General features: G+C 36.7%; 1 protein-coding gene across 5 annotated transcripts in view; it reads left to right on the top strand.

Annotated features, from left to right (window-relative positions):
• DCBLD2 (discoidin, CUB and LCCL domain containing 2) overlaps nt 1-22005 on the top strand; it is a 104162-nt gene that overhangs the window by 18518 nt on the left and 63639 nt on the right. The gene's annotated exons all lie outside the window — the stretch shown is intronic.

Here is a 22005-nt window from a genome sequence, read left to right as displayed (position 1 = left end):
CTCATCAGCTTGATGTGTGATTTTGGCCGGATTACCTGACCTCTCAGTTTTTTCCCTTTTTTAAAAAAAAAAACAGGGAATGAACAAGTACGGGTAATGTGCTTAGAACAGTGAATACTACTTAACACATAATATCTGCTTAGTAAGCGTTAGTTGCCGTTGTTGTTGTTCTTGATTAAGAGCAGTGGTTCTCAATTATAGCTGCATATTAGAGCCACCCAAGCAGTAAGCAATACCATAAACCCAGTTACCATCCTAGACCAGTTGAATCAGAATTGGTTAGGTGGAACCCAGGCCTCAGTATCTTAAAAGCTTCCTGGGAAAATCTCTTTTGCAGTAAAGGTTAAAAACCTTTGATTTAGGTGTCAGTACTTTTCTTAAGCAAGAAAGATGAAAAAATTTGTAAGGCTTTTTAGGTGAACTAACATTAAAAAATTAAGAATTCTCTGTAAGTTTATTTGAAACATTTTAAAACTATGCTGTGTTCAACCTCTGGCCTCCCCTCTTCTTCTCTAGCCAAATCCTTCATCTCTTCTTTACTTTTTGGCCTCTTATCTACCAGAGTAAAAATTCCTGCCCTATTTCCCAGGCTGCCGAATGATAAACTTTGGTGTTTCTCAGTCACCTCTCGGTAAATGTGGTGGCTTGCATCATGTGCATGTTACATGAATATACGGTGTTGAACAGGTTTTAAGAACACAAATTGCCTGAGGATGTAGAAAAACTATTGTAATATTAATCCTAATAGAAGACAACTGGATAGTAAATGTCTCCTGCAGATGCAATAGAGAGCAGACAGTACCACCTGAGCATTCTTTAAACAACAGTGAGAAAAGGCAAACCACAGTTTGGTCATGCCTCTAACCCTTTACAGGAAGTAAGAGAGATAGAGAAATACATTCTATTGACTATGAAGACTAAATTCAGGATATAAGAAATTCCATAGAACAAATGACGTAGTTTCTTCAACATATAAATAGCATTAAAAAAAAAAATAGGAGAAGGGGGAAGGGAACTGGTCTACATTGCGACACATCTTCCTAAAGTAATATGTAGACTTTGCTTGGATCTTGATTTAAGCTAACCTCTAAAAGTATTTTTAAGATTATCAGAGAAATGTGAAGCATTGGGCATTCAGTGATAGTAAAGAATGTTTTAGATGTAGTAATGTTAAAATTATTTTTAAGTTCTTATTTGTTAGAGACATTGTGAAGTTCAATTGTCTAGGATTTATTTTTAAATATTCCAGAAATAGGAACAAGGATAGGAGAAACAAGGGCATATTGGTAGAGTTGAGTAATGGGCAGATGGGAATTGTTACACCCTCTTCTTTCTACTTCTGTGTAATTTTGAAAATTCCAATAAAGAAAAGTGGTCTTTTTAAAATAAGGGAAGAGAATTATATATTTAGACAATTCCCAGTGGCACTGTTGCTAGAGAGAAAGAGTGGCATGGGGAATATTTTGAGCACAGGTTTTTAATCACTCACTGGGTTCTGGTCAAAAGCTCTAGGAATTACTTGCTGAGAGTCCTTTTTCTACAAACTGTTGAACCTGCTCAGACTTCATACTCAGTTTCTCTACTGTCTGAAGGTTAATTGAAGTAATATGTTGCAGTGTTTGGTGTAATAGGGTTTTAATAAATCTCAGCTTTCCCTCATTCCCATTACTTTTTCCTATTCTCTCTTCTCATGGGCGAATGGAAAGCTACAGAAAGGTCAAGGAGCCTGAGTGTTGATGGTTCCACCTGGGCTTCAGGTTGTACCCACTCTTCCCCCATCACACCTACCATTTACCCACTGGTCCTCCATTTGGTAGCAGCCTATGGTTAGTGGTAGAAAAGTTTCTTAACATATTGCAGAGAGATAAAGATAATTCAAGAATAGCCATTTAACATTTCAGTTAAGATAGGTCTACAGAGAAGTAGAGAACAGAAACAAATACATTGTGGGCATCAAGATTTCAGCGATAATGGTACCAAATCTTTTTTTTCCTCCTATATCATCTTTTTTCAATGCCCCTTTAGAAAACAGGCATTAAAAGAGAAGAGAGTTCATTGGTCTCTCTGTGTTTCTGATGTTCACATGTTTAAAGTGTATGGGCTGATTATTTCCTGGGATGTTTGTCAGATGCTTCCTCATGATTAGATTCCAGTGACAGACTTTTGGCAAGAATGTCATAGAAGTGATGTTCTCAGTGTATCATATCATGGAACATGAGATTGATTTGTCGCATTACTGGTGCTGTGAATATTGATATTTTTGGCTAAGGTGATGTCTCCCAGGTTTCTACACTGTAACTATGCCGCTTTTTATAATCAATACATGTCTGATGGGGAGACCGTTTTAAATGATGGAAATATTCTGTTACTCATTAAACTTAACACCTACTAGATTTGGCATCATCTTTTATGAGTCAATGATGATTTTCTAATTTCATTATTCCTTCTATATCTACTAGGTTTTTTTCCTACTAAAAACAGGATCTTTCTCTTCTCTCCCATTTGTTTGTTTACATCAGTGGGAATTCAGTGGATTCCTGTGTTAGGCTATCACTTATCACCCTTTACTGTCATTACTTTGGTGCTCAGATTGTCCCAAATTTCCAGTGGGAGCCATTTCAAGCCAGCTCCCATGTCCTTTCGTGATATCCTCATCATTCTTTGAGTACTTCTTTATGTTCTGGCACAGAATATTCTAGATTTATCTTGTGCTTGCCTTGCCCCAGCCCTGGAATCAGCCATTTCTTCAAGGAACCCTGGTTCTTTTTAGCGGAGAATGGTATTAGAAATCAATGTGTGGTTACTAGGTTTAGCCCAGTGAACTACCATATGCCCTATCAACAGACAGATTTAGTAAATAGACATTCGTATATACATATGTATATACATGTACCTGTGTTATATATTTTTATATTTATCTGCCTATATTTATTAAACAGCATGAGTTTATGCTGATACATTTAATACTAATCCAACATTACAGGGTTCATTCTGTCCTTTTCCTATTTTTCTTTCTAACTCATTTCTCTGACAGTGAGAAATCTAACTCCCATTACTTAGAATGTATTTGCTTATTGTTCAGTGCTGTAACCAGAAAATACTTTTAAAATTGCTAACCCATGAGTCGAACTGAAAGAAGCCTGCTACCTAGAATTCATACCTGGGAACTTAGAGTCTAAATACTATATTCAAAAATTCCTTGGGCCGGTTATTATTCCACCATGAACTGCCCTTCAATGTGGTTATGTTACTCATCCGAAATACAGTTTGGTTCATTCGTTTCTGTTCATCTTCCATTATAGTTTTTTTTCTTCATCCTTGTTGGTTTTCCTTCTCTTTTGTTGAATATGTAAAACATTAACATGATTCTCAAAGATAACGCTACAAAAAGATATACTCAAAGAAGTGACATTCCTCTCCTTCTATCCTTTTAACTCCCATCTCCACCCACTCCGTGTCGCTAACCAATTGCATTAGTCTTTGTTTTATTTTTTCTGCACTTTGTTATACAAATGATGTATTTACATTTTCTGTTTTGTCCTTTCTTATACAAAATTTAACATTCTTTGAGTATTCTTTTGTACTTTGCTTCCCCCCACCCTCACCTATCAATGTATTCTGGAAGTCACTGTACATCATTTCATAGAGATAATCCTCATTCTTTTTACAGCAATATAGAACACCATAGTGTGGATGTATTGTAGTTTATTTGATCACTCTTTTATGAATGGTTATGTTGGTTGCTTTCAGTATTTAACAGTTACAAACTATTTTTGTATTGTTGGAGGTGTCTTTAACGTAGATTCCTGAAGTGCAGTTGCTAAGTCAAAAGGTAAATTCTTTGCTTTGTTAGACATTGCCAAATTCCCCTCTATGGAAGTTATACCAATTTGCATTTCCATAGCATAAAAATGCTTGTTTTCCACAGCCATCCCAACAAAGTGGCTTGTCATGTCTTTAAGTTTTGCCAGTTGATAATGATAAATGGTATCTCAGTGTAATTGTAATTTGCATTTCTCTTACTATGAGTGAAGTTGGACTGTTTTTTCACATATGTAGAAGGTCAATTATTTTTATTTTTTTGAGACAGAGTTTCGCTCTTGTTACCCAGGCTGGAGTGCAGTGGCGCGATCTCGGCTCACCGCAACCTGCGCCTCCTGGGTTCAAGCAATTCTTCTGCTTCAGCCTCCTGAGTAGCTGGGATTACAGGTTGTGCCACCATGCCCAGCTAATTTTTGTATTTTTAGTAGAGATGGGGTTTCACCATGTTGACCAGGCTGGTCTCAATCTCTTGACCTCGTGATCCACCCGCCTCAGCCTCCCAAAGTGTTGGGATTATAGGTGTGAGCCACCGCACCTGGCCCATTTTTTTTTTTTTTTTTTTTACTTTTTCTCTCTCTTCCTGTTTTTTGCCCATTTTTCTGTCAAGTTTTTTTTTAATTTTTAAAGACAGGTCTTGCTATATTGCCCAAGCTGGCCTCAAACCACTGGGCTCAAGTGATCCTCTCACCTCAGCCTCCTGAGTAGCTGGTACCACAGGCACTCACCATTTGCCCATCTGTCAAGTGTTTTTGGTCTTTGCTTCTCTTGGGTTTTAGGAGTTCTCATTGTCTTTTAGGAATATTAATCTATAAACATATTAGTGATATATGCTGCAAATTTCTCCTGATTTGCCAGTTGTCTTTTGACTTCGTTTATGGTGCTTTATTTTAACCATGCAAACTTTTCAAAATGTATTAATAGTTACATTCATCATTCTTTTTTTAAATTGCACGGAGATTCTAAATCATATTTAGAAAGTGTCTTCCTACATCCCAATTAAAGATGAATTTACCTGTTTTTTTCGTAGTGGAATTATATGATTTCATTTTTTATATTTAGATCCCTGGTACATCAGGGTTTTTTTTTTTCTTTAGTATGACATGAAATGTAGATCTGATTGTGTTTTCCAGATGACTAACCACTTGTTCCATCACCTTGCATTTAAAAGTTTATCTTTGTCTCAGTGGTGTGAAATGCTGCCTTTATCATATACTGCAGTCCTCAATGTACTTGTGTCTATTTCTGGAATTTGTGTTGCACTCCACAAATTTATCTATCTACACACCAGAACGTGACTGTTTTGTAAAGCCTTTCGGAGGCTTTGTAGTGTGTGTTAATACCTGACAGGGCTAGTCTCCTTTCAGAAATGTTCATTTTTAGTGTTTTCCTGGCTCTTCTTGCCTGTTTATCCATGTGAAGTTTAGTATCAGCTTATCTAACTCCATAAAAAAGCTCATTGATGTTTTTATTGAGATTGTGCTGTTTATAAATTAATGATGTTACGTTATTGTGTTCAAGACCACGAGCTCCTTTTTTTTTTTTTTTTTTTTCTTCGCATCTACTTTTGTTGTCTACAGGGGTGTTTTAAACTTTTTCTTATGTAGGGTTTACACATTTTTTGTTAAACTTAATCCTAAACCTCTTGTCTTCTTTGTTGCGACGGAGGTGGAGGTGTTTTTATTTTTGTTTTTTGCCATTATATCCACTAATGAGTTCCTAATTATGTCAAGACTAGATTTCTGTATGTTGATTTTTATATCATGCTACTTTACTGAGTTTTAAAAATTACTTGTTTTATCATTCACTTTCTAGGGATTCTCAGATACACGATCATAGCTGCAGATAGAGATACTGTTACTTCTTTTTTTCCAATTCTTATGCCTATGGTTGATTCTCTTACCTAATTGTATTGGCTAATACCTCCAGTCCAGGACTATGTTAAACGGTAGTGGAGATAGTGAGTATCCTTTCCAGCTTCCTTATCATAGTGGAAATTTAACGTGTTTGAGCTCAGGTTGCCATAACAAAATTCATAGACTGAGTGACTTAAAAAACAGCAATTTACTTTCTCACAGTTCTGGAAGCTAGAAGTCCCACATCAAGTTACCAGGCAATTCAGTTCCTGGCGAGGGTTCTCTTCCTGGCTTGTAGATGGCCACCTTCTTCCTATATTCTCACATGATGAGATTGGAGGGATAAGAAGAGAGAAACAGCAGGTTCTCTCATGTCTCTTCTTGTAAGGACACTAATCTTGTTGGATCCGTGCCCTACCTTAGGAAAATTAAAACCATTTAATTTTAATTACCTCCCTAAAGAGCCTACCTCCAACTATAGTCATATTATGAGTTGAGAATTCAACGGCAATGAATTTTGGGGGTGTACCAATATGTGGTCCTTAAAAGAAAGTATCCGCTGATTTCTGTTAAGTGTTGTTATCAAGAAAGAATATTGAATTTTGTTGAAAAGCTTTTTTACCATCTGTGGAGTTAATGGTAACAGTTTTTCTGTCTAAATCTATTGGTATGGTGTATTATATTAATGGGTTCCCTAATATTGAACCAAGTTTGCATTGTTGGAATAAATATCTCTAGGTTATGGTATGACATTCTTTTAATGTGGCATTGGTTTATGTTTCCTAATATTTTGTATTAGTATTTTCGCATAAATATTGATAAGTGATATTAGTTTGTAATTTACTTTGCATTGTCTTTATCAGGTTTAGTTATTGATATTATACATATAAATAGAAATTTGAAGTTTCCCTTTCTTTTTAGTTCTCTGGAAAACATTTACAGAGAATTTGAACACTAGTTTTTGAAGGTTTCACACTGTGAAACTATCCGAGCCTGGTGCCTTTTTGGTAGGATGCTTCCTTAATGACTTTCTCTAGTTCTTTTTTTTTTTTTTTTTTAACTTGGTACTTCCTAGAAGTGTTCCCATATGACTAATTGTTTACTACATGACTTTTTTTTTTTTTTTTTTTTTAATGGATTGGAGGTTTCAGTGGGACGGGAGAATCACAAGGAATCAGGTGTTCAGAGGAATGTATTGAGTAGAGGTGAGGAACTAGGATGTTGAAAAGTAAAAAAAGGAGAGAAGGAGAGGAAGAAAGACGAAGAAAAAGAGGGAGAGAGAACAGGAATATTGCTTCATTCTAAAAATGGGTATTAATAATGGCCAATCAATATTTTGTGTATTTAAAATGGAGAACTCTATAAATATTTATTGAGTTTACTTGTTCCGGATCTGAGTTGAAGTCCTGGATATCCTTATTAATTTTCTGTCTCGTTGAGTCTAAATCTCGTTATGGGTTTTATGTATCTGGGTATTAAGATCTCTTATCGTTGCATTGATCCTTTTACCAGTGTATCTTTGTTGCTTTGAAATCTATTTTATCAAATGTGAGAATTGCAGCTCCTGCTTTTTGTTTATTTATTTATTTTTGCTCTCCATTTGGTTGGTAAATTTTTCTCCGAACCTTTGTTTTGAGTCTTTGTGTATCTTTGGATATACCGTTAGGTTTTGGCTGTATCTTTTGATTGGGGGATTTAGTCGATTTAAATTTAGGGTTACTGCCATTTGATGTTAACTGGCTATTTTATCCATTCGTTGATGTAAATTCTTCTTTATGTTGATGTTCTTTACTTTTTGGTATATTTTTAGAAAGGCTCATACTGCTTGTACCTTTCTATGTATAATGCTTTTTTCAGAAGTTCTTGTAAAGCAGGCCTGGTGGTAATAAAATCTCTGAGTACTTGCTTGTTCATAAAAGATTTTATTTTTCCTTCAATTGTGAAGCTTAGTTTGGCAGGATATGAGATTCTAGGCTGAAAGTTCTGTTCTTTAAGTATGTTGAATATTGGCCCTCACTCTTTTCTGGCTTGTAGGGTTTCTGCTGAGAGATCTGCTGTAAGTCTAATAGGCTTCCCTTTATGGGTAACCTGGCCTTTCTCTCTGGCTGCCCTTAGTATTTTCTCCTTCGTTTCGATCCTGGTGAATCTAATGATTATGTGCCTTGGGGTTGCTCTTCTTGAGGAATATCTTTGTGGTGTTCTCTGTATTACCTGGAGTTGAATAGTGTCCTGCTTTGCTAGATTGGGAAAATTTTCCTGAATTATATCCTGAAAAGTATTTTCCAGCTTGGATTCATTCTCTCCATCACATTCAGGTACACCAATCAAACGTAGATTGGGTCTTTTTACATAATCCCATATTTCTTGGAGACTTTGCTCATTCCTTTCATCCTTTTTTCTCTATTCTTGTCTTGTCGTTTTATTTCATTAAGTTGGTCTTCGACCTCTGATATCTTTTCTTCTGCTTGATCCATTCTGCTATTTAAACTTGCGCATATTTCACTAAGTTCTCGTGTTGTATTTTTCAACTCCTTTAGTTCATTTATATTCCTCTCTATATTGTCTGTTCTTTTCAGCATTTCCTCAAAGCTTTTTTCAAAGTTCTTAGTTTCTTTGCATTGGGTTAGAACAAGTTCTTTTAATTCCCAGAAGTTTCTTATCATCCACCTTCTGAAGCCTACTTCAGATAATGGAACACAGTCCTTTTCCATCAGGGCTTGTTCCGTTGCTGATGAGGAACTGCAATCCCCTGTAGAGGGAGAGGGGTTCTGATTTTGGGTATGCTCGGCCTACTTAGGCTGGTTTTTTCCCTTTATTATAAATTTATCCATCTGTCATCTTTACAATTACCGCCTTTCTAATTAGGTTTCTGAGTTGACGTCCAATTTATTGATTCCCAGTGCTGGGATTCAAGCAACCCACTGCGCCGGCCAAAACAGCAGCGATAAGACTGATGGTGCTCTTCTGCCCGGGAATCTCTGAGTCCGCAACAAGTGGCTCTGCCTTCCCGGAGCTACAAACACCTGTCAGTAAGGGAACCAGTCCCGTTTACTCTGCATGAAGAGCTGCTGCGCCAAGGCGCTGGCAAAACTGCTGTGCCGGCCACAAGAGTCGCGCTAGCGACATGTGGGGCTCCTCCACTAGAAATCTGCCGGTCCGTGAGCGACGAAAATTCTTCTGAAAGTGTGGCGTCCTCTCGTTCTCTGAGCTTTCACTGGGAGCTACAATCCCGAGCTGTTAGTGATCAGCCATCTTGGATCTCTCTTGATTGGATCTCTCGAGAGAGATAGATCCAAGATGACTTTCTCTATTTCTTCTAAGGCAATTGGTGTGTTGGAACTTTCTACCTCTAATGGGTCCAATTGTAGTAAACTGTAATTGCTTGGTAGATTACCCATTTACCTAGGTAATCTAATATATTTGCTGTGATGTCCATAAAACAGAATCTATAATGGCTATTTCAGTGTTTTTCTAATAGTTATTTCCTTCCTCTCATTTCTTAATTTACATATTTATGCTTCCCACCCTCTTTTTTCATTAAATTAGCTAGGGGCATACTTATTGTGTTAATTTTTCCAAAAAAAATGAATTTTGATTTATTAGATCTATTATTTTTCTGTTATCTACATAATTAATCTCTATTTTCCTGTTTTTAAATTTTTTGTTTTCTTTTGACTTCGTTAACTAGATTTTAGTTAGGAATTTGATTCACTTATTCTTTCATTTTTATTGATAAAAATAGCTGAGCCTGTGAATTTTACTTTGATCACATCCTTAAGCATGATATCACTGATTAACATGGGGCGATTATGTCATTTTTTAAGAATTGTGTAATTTTAGTCTATGTTTTTCTTTTACCCAATAATTGTTCAACAGGTTTATTTCTAGTTGACGGGAACTTACTTTGTTAGTACTAATAATTTAGAATTTTATTACATTATAGTCCGAGAACATTGTAAACTTTCTACTTTATGGAACTTTCTGATGACTTCTTTATAAGCTAATATATGATCAGTTTTTTTGTGACTATTCTATATATACTTGAGAAGGTTTACTCTCTACTGTAAAAAGTTTGATATGCATTTACAATATCTGTCTGTATTTTGCTGTTTAGATCTTCCATATTCTTATTTTATCTACTTGATCTCCTATTTAGTGTTGTTCTTTTTCTTTGCTATCTCCTGTAAGTTTTACTAATATAAAGTTGCTGTGCCATTGACTACCTATTAGTAATTCTAATATCTTCATTTTAAATTATGACTTCTCGCATTAAAAGTTTCCTATTCATCATATAGTGCTTTTTAGTTTGAATTCTCCTTTGTTTGACACCAGTATCACACACATACCTTCCTGTTTATTCCTTATTGTTTTCATTATCCTGCTCTGTCTGTCTGTGCCCATCATTTTATTTTTAGCTTTTCTGAATCACTTTGTTTTGGGTGTGTTTCTTGTATATTGCATATTTTTGGGTCTTTATGAACCAAATCGAAATTCTTTTTTAATGTCTAAATTAAATTCCCTTGCATTTATTTATAACTGATGCATTTTAACTCTTTCATAACTTTTAAAGTTATGTGTATTATATTTGTCATGTTTTTTTTTTACATTGTTTTCTTTCTTTTTTTTAAGTGTCTTTTGGTGTTTGGTAAGGTTTATAGTTTTGTTCTAGGTGCTGCTTTTCAATTTTCTATTTATACTTTTTTAAATGCCTGTAGTCCGTATTGTCTTAATCATTTACTATCTGATTTGTCCATTTTTAATGGTAGTCCTTATTTTCTACCTATTGCCTATATAACATTCAATGAACTAGATTTCTTTCCTCTTCCTTCAGTACCCTGTTTCCTGTTTTATTCTGTTTAGTATGACTACAACAGAATAACTGAAACTGGATGTTTTATAAAGAAAAGATGTTTATTTGGCTCGTAATTCTGATGACTGAAAAATGCAAGAGTAGACAGCTCCTCTGAAAAAAGTTTTGTGCTGCTTCAACTCATGGAGGAAACTGGAAGGGGAAGGGGCTCGTGCAAAGAGAGAGGGGACCGAGAAGGCTGACTTGCTTTATAACAACCCACTCTCATGATGACTACTCTAGTCCTGCTTCAGCCTCCTGCCTTAGCCTCCCAAGTAGCTGGGACTTCAAGGGTGTGCCATCATACCCTGCCAAAAACACCATTTTTCACAGAAGTAGAAAAGAAAATTCTAAATTCAAATGAAACCAAAAAGCCTGAATAGCCAAAGCAGTCCTAAGAAAACAGAAGAAATCTGGAGGCATCACATTACCTATCTTTAAATTATACTGCAAGGCTACAGTAATCAACACAGCATGATAACTGGTATAAAAATAGACACATAGACCAATGGAACAGAATAGAGAACCCAAATATAAAGCCAAATACCTATGACCAACCAATCTTTGACAAAGCAGACTGAAACATACAATGGGGGAAAGGATACCCTATTTATTCAGTGATGCTGGCAAAACTGGACAGCCATACACAGAAGAATGAAACTGGATCCCTATCTCTCACCAGCTACAAAAATTTACCCAAGGTGTATTAAAGACTTAACCCTTTTCCCATTTGCTCTGAGAATACTTGCCAGTAGTGCTTGCGACTGCAGTATTTACCCCAGGGTAACTTTGCCACCAAATAGCACACTATTAGTATTATTTTTGCATTGCTCTAGTATATCAACTTTGGAAACAAAAGACGTCATCCTATTTATAGCACTCCATTTTAAGTAGTGGTATTTCCAATTACAAAATATAATCTGAATCACCGAAAATGTCAAATCCTAGAAAACATAGCATTCCTACACGTGATATTAACATTGTTCTTGAACAGTTGTTGGTCGAAGCTTCATTTGATGAATTCAGTTTTTCTGAAATAGATGACTCTGACAATTATTCTGATGTTAATTCTGTTTAGAAATAACTCCAGAAACAGTTTTTATATTTTATTTTCACATTGAATGTCAGTCAGATTTGCTTCAGCCTCAAAGAGTGTGTTTATGTAAAATTAAATGAGTGCTGGCAGCAAGCCGCGCCTTTTTAAAAAAAAAACAGGAAAAGGGTCAAATGTAAGACCTGAAATCATAACAATTTTGGAAGAAACCCTAGGAAAAATTCTGGGTAAATAAAATGGGACATAGTTAAACTGAAAAACTTTTGCACAGCAAAATAAATAATCAGAGTAAATAGACAGCCTACAGAAGGGGAGAAAATATTTGTACACTATACATCTGACAAAGGACTAATATCCAGAATCTACAAGGAACTTAAATTAGCAAGAAAATAAATAATCCCATTAAAAAGTAGACAAACACATGAACAGACATTTCTCAAAAGAAGATACATGAAAGACTAACAAATGTATGAAAAATCCTCAGTATCACTAGTCATCACAGAAATGCAAACTAAAACCACAACAGGATACCTCTTTGCCTTAATCAGAATGGCCATTAAGAATTTAAAAAACAATAGATGTTGGTGCAGATGGGGAACACTTATACATTGCTGATGAGAGTGTAAATTAGTTCAACCTCTATGAAAAACAGTATGGAGATTTAGCAAAGAACTATAAGTGACATCTACCATTTGGTTCAGCAGTCTCACTACTGATATGTGCCCAAAGGAAAATATGTCATGTCAAAAAGATACCTGCACTAGTATGTTTATCATAGTAGAATTCACAATTGCAAAGATACAGAATCAACCTAAGAGTCCCATCAAACCAGTGAGTGGTTAAAGAAAATGTGAGGGGGGTGTGTACACACACACACACACACACACAGTGGGAATACTACTCAGCCTTTAAAAAGAATGAAATGTCTTTGCAGAACCTTGGATAGAACTGGGGGTCATTATCCTAAGTAAAGTAACTCAGGAACAGAAAACCAAGTACCGTGTGTTCTCATGTGTAAAGGGGAACTAACTGTGGATATGTAACAGCATATAGAGTGCTGTAATGGATATTGGAGACTCAGAAAGGGGGAGAGGGGTAAGGTATTAAAAAATCACCTATTGGGTACAGTGTACACTGCTTGGTTGATGGGCAAAATGAAAGCACAGATTTCACCACTCTAAAATTTATCCGTGTAACCAAAACCACTTGTACCCCTAAAGCTATTGAAATTTTTAAAAATAATACAAATAAATAGATTTTAACATGAGACATGATGGGGACAAACTACATCCAAATCATAGCACTCTCAGAATATGTATTCATAACACATAGTGTATATCATACTTCCTTATTCTTCAACCACATCTCTAACTTTCCTAGATCTGTAATTAAATATAATAAATGGTCACTGTCTTTTTCCTCAAGTCTTCCCACTAGTCTGTTGTTTGGATGGAGTTCATCTTTGAATAGGTTGATTCCTTAAGGGTTTATGGTGCAGATTTTTAATGTTTAAAAGCGCTTACTTGCAAATTTTTTATGGCCTTGAGACTTGAGTGGGTTGCTTGATAATATCTAAATCTTGGATTCAAATGTTATTTCTTTGAGTTAAAAAAAATGCCATTCCATAATTGCCTTACTTCTGATAACAACTGAACTCTCTTGCCGTTATAAGGTATTTGGTTTTTGTACGATGATCATGAGGATTTTTTTCTTTGCCTTTAAAGTGTATTAGTTTTCTAAGGATATGTGTTGAAGTTGATCATTACAGGTTTTCTCTGGTATCCAGTGGCCTCTCTCAGTATGTAAATTCAGGTCTTCCTTTATTTCTAGAAAATTTTCTTGGATTATAGTTTTAATACTCCTATTTAATAATTTAGATGACATGAAAATTGTATATATTTATGATGTACATTATGTTTTGATGTGTGGATACATTGTAGAATGGCTTAATCAGGCTATTTAACAAATGCATTACCTCACATACTTAGTTTTTGTGGTGACAACACTTAAAAATCTGTTGGCAATTTTTAAGTATACAATACACTGTTACACAGTGGTTCTTTTTAACTCATTGCTTCTGTTTAACTGAAATTGTTGTGTCCCTTGACCAACATCTCTCTAACTCACCTTTCCAACTCCCACTTCAACCCCTGGTAGCCATCATTCTACTCTCTGCTTCCCTAAGTTTGTCTTTTTTAAATTCTACATTTAAGTGAGATCATGTAGTATATCTCTTTCTATGCCTGGCTTATTTAAGTTAACATCATGTCCTCTAGTTCCATGCATGTTGTTGCAAATGGCAGGGTTTCTTTTTTTTTTTAATATAGGCTGAATAGTATTCCATGTGTTCTTATACCACATTTCCTTTATCCATTCATCCATTGATGGACATTTAGATTGATTCCATATCTTGGCTATTGTGAATAATGCTGCAGTGAACGTGGGAGTGCAGGTATCTTTTCAACATACTGATTCCATTTTCTTTGGATATGTATACCCAGAGGTGGAATTACTAGATCATATGGTAGTTCTATTTTTAACTTTTTGAGGAACTTCCATACTGGTTTTCATAATAGCTATGCTAATTTAGATTCCCACCAATAGTGTGTGTAGAAGGGTACCAGTTTCTCCACATTCTTGCTAACACTTGTTATCTTTTGTCTTCTTGATAATAGCCATTCTAGCAAGTGTGAGGTGATAATCTCATTGTGGTTTTATTTTCATTTCCTTGGGGTTTAGTGGTACAGAACATTTTTTCATATATCTGATAGCCATTTGTATAATAGGAGAGGTGATTATTAAAATTTTTTAGAAAAATACCTACTTAGGTCTTTCTCCATTTTTAAGTTACTGGTTTTCTTGCTTTTGAGTTGTTTGAACTCCGCATATGTTTTTGGTATTAACCCCCTACCAGATACATGGTTTGCAGGTATTTTCTCTTTTTTTGTCTCTTCACTCTGTTGATTGTTTTCTTTGCTGTGCAGAAGCGTTTTCGTTTTAGGTAATCCTATAGGTCTACTTTTTTTCTTTTATCATACTTAAAGTTCTGGGGTACATGTGCAGAACATGCAGGTTTGTTATATAGTTATACATGTGCCATGGTGGTGTGCTGCACCCATCACCCATCATCTACATTAGGTATTTTTCCTAATGCTATCCCTTCCCTAGCACCCCACCCCCTAACAAGTCCCATTGTGTGATGTTCCCCTCCCTGTGTCCATGTGTTCTCATTGTTCAACTACCACTTATAAGTTAGAACATGCAGAGTTTGGTTTTCTGTTCCTGTGTTAGTTTGCTGAGAATGATGATTTCCAGCTTCATCCATGTCCCTGCAAAGGACATGAACTCATCCTGTTTTATGGCTGCATAGTATTCCATGGTGGACATGTGCCACATTTTCTTTAGTCTATCATTGATGGGCATTTGGGTTGTTTCCAAGTCTTTGCTATTGTGAACAGTGCCACAATAAACCACCTGTGCATATGTCTTTGTAACAGAATGTTTTATAATGCTTTGGGTATATACCTAGTGATGAGATTGCTGGGTCAAATGATATTTCTAGTTCTAGATCCTTGAGGAATCGCCACAGTCTCTAACAATGGTTGAACTAATTGACACTCCCACTAACAGTGTAAAAGCATTCCTATTTCTCCACATCCTCTTCAGCATCTGTTGTTTCCTGACTTTTTGATGATGACCATTCTGACTGGCATAAGATGGTATCTCAGTTTGGTTTTTGATTTGCATTTATCTAATGACCATTGATGGTGAGCTTTTTTTCATGTTTCTTGGCTGCATAAGTGTCTGTTCATATCCTTTGCCCACTTTTTGATGGGGTTCTTTGTTTTTTTCTTATAAATTTGTTTAGTTTTTTTGTAGTTCTGGATATTAGTCCTTTGTCAGATGGGTAGATTGCAAAAATTTTTTCCCATTCGGTAGGTTGCCTGTTCACTCTGATGATAGTTTCTTTTGCTGTGCAACAACTCTTCAGTTTAATTAGATCCCATTTGTCTATTTTGGCTTTTTCTGCCATTTCTTTAGTGTTTAGTCAGGAAGTCCTTGTCCATAACCATGGTCCTGAATGGTACTGCCTAGGTTTTCTTCTAGGGTTTTTATGGTTTTAGGTCTTAGGTTTAAATCTTTAATCCATCTTGAGGTAATTTTTCTGTAAGGTGTTAAGGAAGGCATCCAGTTTCAGCTTTCTGCATATGGCTAGCCAGTTTTCCCAGCACCATTTATTAAATAGGGAATCCTTTACCCATTGCTTGTTTTTGTCAGGTGTGTCAAAATCAGATGGTTGTAGATGTGTGGCATTATTTCTGAGGCCTCTGTTCTGTTCCATTGGTCTGCATCTCTGTTTTGGTACCAGAGCTTTGTAGTATAGTTTGAAATCAGGTATCTTGATGCCTATAGTTTTGGTTTTTTTTCTTTTTTTGCTTAGGATTGTCTTGGCTATGTGGGCTCTTCTTTGGTTCCATATGAAATTTAAGGTTTTATTTTTTTTTTCCAATTTTGTGAAGAAAATCAATGGTAGCTTGATGGGGACAGCGTTGAATCTATAAGTGACTTTGGGCAGTCTGGCCATTTTCACAATATTGATTTTCCTAACCATGAGCATGAAATGTTTTTCCTTCTGTTTGTGTCCTCTCTTATTCCCTTGAGCAGTGGTTTGTGGTTCTTCTTGAAGAGGTCCTTCACATCTCTTGTTAATTGTATTCTTTGGTATTTTATTCTCTTTGTAGCAATTGTGAATAGGAGTTCACTCATGATTTGACTCTGTCTGTTTTTGGTGTATAAGAATGCTTGTGATTTTTGCCCGTAGATTTTATGTCCTGAGATTTTGCTGAAGTTGCTTTTCAGCTTAAGGAGACTTTGGGCTGAAATAATGAGGTCTTCTGAATATACAATCATGTCATCTGCAAATAGCGACAATTTGAGTTCTTCTTTTTTTAATTGAATACTCTTTATTTCCTTTTCTTGCCTGATTGTCCTGGCCAGAACTTCCGATACTATGTTGAATAGGAATGGAGAGAGATGGCATCCTTGTCTTGTGCCAGTTTTCAAAGGGCATGCTTCCAGTTTTTGCCCATTCAGTCTGATATTGGCTGTCAGTTTGTCATAAATAGCTCTTATTATTTTGAAATACATTCCATCAATACCTAGTTTATTGAGCATTTTTAGCATAAAGAGGTGTTGAATTTTATTGAAGGTCATTTCTGGATCTATTGAGATAATAATGTGATTTCTGTCACTGGTTCTGTTTATGTGATGGATTACATTCATTGATGTGGGTATGTTGAACCAGCCTTGTATCCCAGGGATAAAGCCCATTTGATTGTGATGGATAAGCTTTGTGATGTGCTGTTGCATTTGGTTTGCCAAAATTTTATTGAAGATTTTTTACATGGATATACATCAGGGATATTGGCCTAAAATTTTCTTTTTTAGTTGTCTCTCTGCCAGGTTTTGGTATCAGGATGACATCGGCCTCATAAAATGGGTTAGAGAGGATTCACTCTTTTTCTATTTGCAATAGTTTCAGAAGGAATAGTACCAGTTCTTCTTTGTATCTCTGGTAGAATTTGGCTGTGAAACTGTCTAGTCATGGACTTTTTTTTGGTTGGTAGGCTATTAATGGCTGCCTTAATTTCAGACCTTGTTATTGGTCTATTCAGGGATTCGACTTCTTCCTAGTTTAGTCTTAGGAGGATATAAATGTCCAGGAATATATACATTTCTTCTAGATTTTCTGGTTTGTTTGCATAAAAGTGTTTATTCTCTGATGGTAGTTTGTATTTCTGTGTGATCAGTGGTGATGTCCCCTTTATTGCTTTTTATTGCATATATTTGATACTTCTCTCTTTTATTCTTTTTAGTCTGACCAGCAGTCTCTGTATTTTGTTGATCTTTTAAAAAACTAGCTTCAGGATTCATTGATTTTTTTCTTTTTGAAGGGTTTTTTGTGCCTTTATCTTCTTCAGTCCTGCTCTGATCTTAATTATTTCTTGTCTTCTGCTCACTTTTGAATTGGTTTGCTTTTGCTTCTCTAGTTTCTTCGTGGTGTCAATTGTCTTACGTTTTTGTGGTGGCTGGTACTGGCTGTTCTTTTCCACATTTAGTGCTTCCATTAGGAGCTCTTGTAAGGCAAGTCTGGCGGTGACAAAACTCTCAGCAATTGCTTGTCTGTAAAGGATTTCATTTCTCCTTGGCTTATAAAGTTTAGTTTTGCTGGATATGAAATTCTTGGTTGAAAATTCTTTAAGAATGTTGAATATTGGCCCCTACTCTCTTCTGGCTTTTAGGATTTCTGCCAAGAGATCTGCTATTAATCTGATGGGTTTCCCTTTGTGGGTAACCTGACTTTTCTCTTTGGCTGCCCTTAGCATTTTTTTCTTCATTTCAACCCTGGTGAATCTGACGATTATGTGTCTTGGGGTTGCTCTTCTTGAGGAGTATCTTTGTAGTGTTTTCTGTATTTCCTGAATTTGAATGTTGGCCTGTGTTGCTAGCTTGAGGATGTTCTCCTGGATAATATCCTGAAGAGTGTTTTCCAACTTGGTTTTATTCTCCCCGTCACTCTCAGGTACAATGATCAAACGTAGATTTGGTCTTTTCATGAAATCCCATTTTTCTTGAGGCTTGGTTCATTTCTTTTCACTCTTTTTTCTCTAATCTTATCTTCTCACTTTATTTCGTTGAGTTGATCTTCAATCTCTGATACCCTTTCTTCTGCTCGATCAATTTGACTATTGTTACTTGTGTATGCTTCACGAAGTTCTCTTGCTGTGTTTTTCAACTCCATCAGGTCATTTATGTTTTTCTCTAAACTGGTTATTCTATTTAGTATTTTGTCTAACCTTTTTTCAGGGTTCTTAGCTTCCTTGCATTGGGTTACAACATGTTCCTTTAGCTTGGAGGTGTTTGTTATTACCCACCTTGAAGTCAACTTCTGTCAATTCATCAAACTCATTTTCCATCCAGTTTTGTTCCCCGGCTGGTGAGGAGTTGTGATCCCTTGGAGGAGAAGCAGCATTCTGGTTTTTGGAATTTTCAGCTTTTTTGTGCTTTTTTCCCATCTTGTGGATTTATCTACCTTTGGTCTTTGAAGTCGGTGACCTTTGGATGGGTCTCTGAGGGGACATCCTTTTTGTTACTGAGACTATTTGATGTTGAGACTATTTCTTTCTGTTTGTTAGTTTTCCTTCTAATAGCCAGGCCTCTCTGCTGCAGTTCTCCCCTAGTTTGCTTGATGTCCACTCCAGATCCTGTTTGCCTAAGAATCACCAGTGGGGGCTGCAGAACAGCAAAGATTGTTGTCTGTACCTTCCTCTGATAGCTTCATCCCAGAAGGGCACCCACCAGATGCCAACCAGAGCTCTCCTGTATGAAATCAACCCATACTGGGAGATGTCTCACAGTCAGGATACACAAGTTCAGGGAGACACTTGAGGAGGCATTCTGTCACTTATCAAAGCTCGGACACTGTGCTGGGAGATCCACTGCTCTCTTCAGAGCTGCCAGGCAGGGATGTTTAAGTCCTCTGAAGCTGTATTCACAACTGCCCCTTTTCCCAGGTTCTCTGTCCCAGGAAGGTGGGGGCTTCATTTATAAGTTCCTGATGGGCTGCTGCCTTTTTTTTTTTAGAGATGCCCTGCCCAGTGAGTAGGGAATCTAGTGACACAGTCTGCCTGGAGAGGCCTTGCTGAGCTGTTGTGGGCTCTGCCCAATTCTAACTTCCCGGAGGCTTTGTTTGCACTGTGATGTTAAAACCATGTACTTGAGCCTCAGCAGTGGTGTATGCCCCTCCCCATACTGTGCTTGAACATCCCTGGTCAAGCTCAGACTGCTGTGTTGGCTACGAGAATTTCAAGCCAGTGGGTCTTAGCTTGTTGATCTTCATGGGGTTTGGACCCACCAAGCCAGATATCACTTGACACCCTGGCTTTAGCTCCCTTTCCCAGGGAATGAATGGTTCTGTCTCCCTGGTGTTCCAGGCGCCACTGGGGTATGAAAAGGAAACTGCTGTGGCTAGCTTGGTTTCATTCCAAGTGACTGCCCAGTTTTGTGCTGGAAACCCAGTGACCTGGTGGTGTAGGCACCAGAGGAAATCTCCTTGTCTGCAGGTTGTGAGGACCATGGGCAAAGTGAACTATCTGGGTCAGGGTGCAGGTTAAAATCTAGGAGAGGGAGTTCCCTGACCCCTTGTGCTTCCCAGTGAGGCGGCGCCCCACCCTGCTTCAGCTTGCTGTCCTTGGGCAGCACCCACTGTTAAACCAGTCCCAATGAGATGAACCAGGTACCTCAGTTTAAAATGTGGAGATCACTTTGGGAGGCCGAGGCAGGCAGATCATGAGGTCAAGAGATCGAGACCATCCTCCTGGCCAACATGGTGAAACCCCGTCCCTACTAAAAATACAAAAATTAGCTGGGCGTGGTGGCACACACCTGTGGTCCTAGCTACTGGGGAGGCTGAGGCAGAAGAATCACTTGAACACAGGAGGCGGAGGTTGCAGTGAGCTGAGATTGCGCCACTGCACTCCAGCCTGGCGACAGAGCAAGACTCCGTCTCAAAAAAAAAAAAAATGTGAAAATCACCCACCTTCTGCGTTGATCTCACTGGGAGCTCCACACCAGAGCTGTTCCTATTTGGCCATCTTGCCAGCAATCCCCTATTTTTTAATATTAATATTTGTTCCATTGGTTAGTGTGTTTATTTTAAATACTTGTACATCAATTGAATCATCTTTGCCATCATATCTGCTTTCATTTCAGCCACATTCTCACTGGTACTTTTTACTTTTTAAATTTTCTTTTTAGTCTGTTTTTTTCTTCTTGTCAACATTCTTTATGTTTTCATTAGAATCTGTAATTCCTTGTGCACTTTATAATGTGGTCTTAATTCTTCATTTTTGGTATACTTTGTCTTTTTCTCATGTTTCTTTCCTGAGGTCAACCAACTCTCTTTCTGTTGTTTTGTTCATTTCTGCTCCTAGTTTCTGAATTTATGCTTCAAGATATTTTATCGTATCCCAAATGTTTGAGGACATTCAGTTAAGTTTGGAATGTTGTGCTGTGGTTTCCATCACTGTTTTTATAGGAGAAGAGGGTTTTCATAAACTAAATTTTAGGGACTCCTATTTTTTGTTTTCTTTTTATAGTGTGTATTTTTAAGTAGATTAAGATTGTACCTCTCTATTTGTGTGACTAGGGGCTGGCAGTTTGCAGTGGTTTATAAGCTTTTTAACTCATGTTAGGCCTCTCTGCTAATGTAGTTTTTTTTTTTCTTCTGAGAGAGGAGACTAGTTGGGGAGAGATTGCATATATTTTTGTTGTTTTATTTTGTTCTTTCAGTATCCTAAATGTTTCCTCTAAGGTTTTAAGGCAGATTATTGAGGAACTGACAACTGTCCGTTTCTCAACAGCGTTTAACTGGAGAGAACTTACTCCATTATGAGATGCTGGCCCCATCCAAGAATTCCTATTGGTGAGCCTTTTAAATGAATATTAAAAGGTTTTGACATCTCCTAAGTAGTGAAGAGTGAAAAAAGCTTTAAAGAAATTTTTGGTATTCTGTGTATGTCTCATCTGTGATGCTTGGCACCACATCTGGTTTTGCTGAAGTCTACACTTTATTATGAGTCATTGCTTTTTGTATTAGCATACTTGGCATGAGAAACTACCAGCTATACTGAAAGAACCTGTCAACTTAGTAAGAGCTAAGATTTTGAATCACTACCTTTTCAAGAGGTTTTATTAAGAAATAGAATGTGAAGCTCTCTTCTTTCAGAAGTTGGCTTATTTTCCAAAAGATAATTTTTTTAAGAGAACTTGGAATTAACAAAAGATAACTCTTAAAGCCCTTTATTAAAGTAGGAGTTTCATAGAGAAGGAAAGCCCACTTGGAAAATTTTGATGGGGAATTTTGATATTACCTTACGAATATTTTAGCCCATCTGAATGCTGTAAATTTTTCTATCAAGACTGTTTGGTTACCATGGCAGATAGTGGTAAAAACCTATGTGCTGTTTTGTCTGAGGTGCAGTTCTGAAAGAGGGTTTTGGAGGAGATAACTATGCTTATAATAAAAGAAATGCAGAGTTTTAAAATGAAGTACATTTTCTCCCTGACTTTTGGATTCATAAAAAAAATAAAAATTTTAATGTTATGTCGATGTGAAAACTGACACTTTAGGTGAAACTGATACTTTTTTATGTTGAAGATGTGCGTAAGTATACATTTCTGTTATCTGGAAGAGGAATTGCTGGGTCACTGGCTTGCGTATGTTCAGCTTTAGCAGTTATTGCCAAATGTTTTTGTGGCTGTTCTGTTTTATACCCACTACCAGTGTGTAAGAGTTCCAGTTACCGTTCTCTGCTTTTCTCCTTGTTAACTCTTCTGGTGTATGTACCAATGGCACATTATACATA

The sequence above is a fragment of the Callithrix jacchus genome, chromosome 15, assembly GCF_049354715.1.
Source record: "Callithrix jacchus isolate 240 chromosome 15, calJac240_pri, whole genome shotgun sequence".
Classification (NCBI taxonomy): domain Eukaryota; kingdom Metazoa; phylum Chordata; class Mammalia; order Primates; family Cebidae; genus Callithrix; species Callithrix jacchus.
Note: the sequence above shows the minus strand (reverse complement) of the source record. Positions and strands in the feature narration are given on the sequence as shown.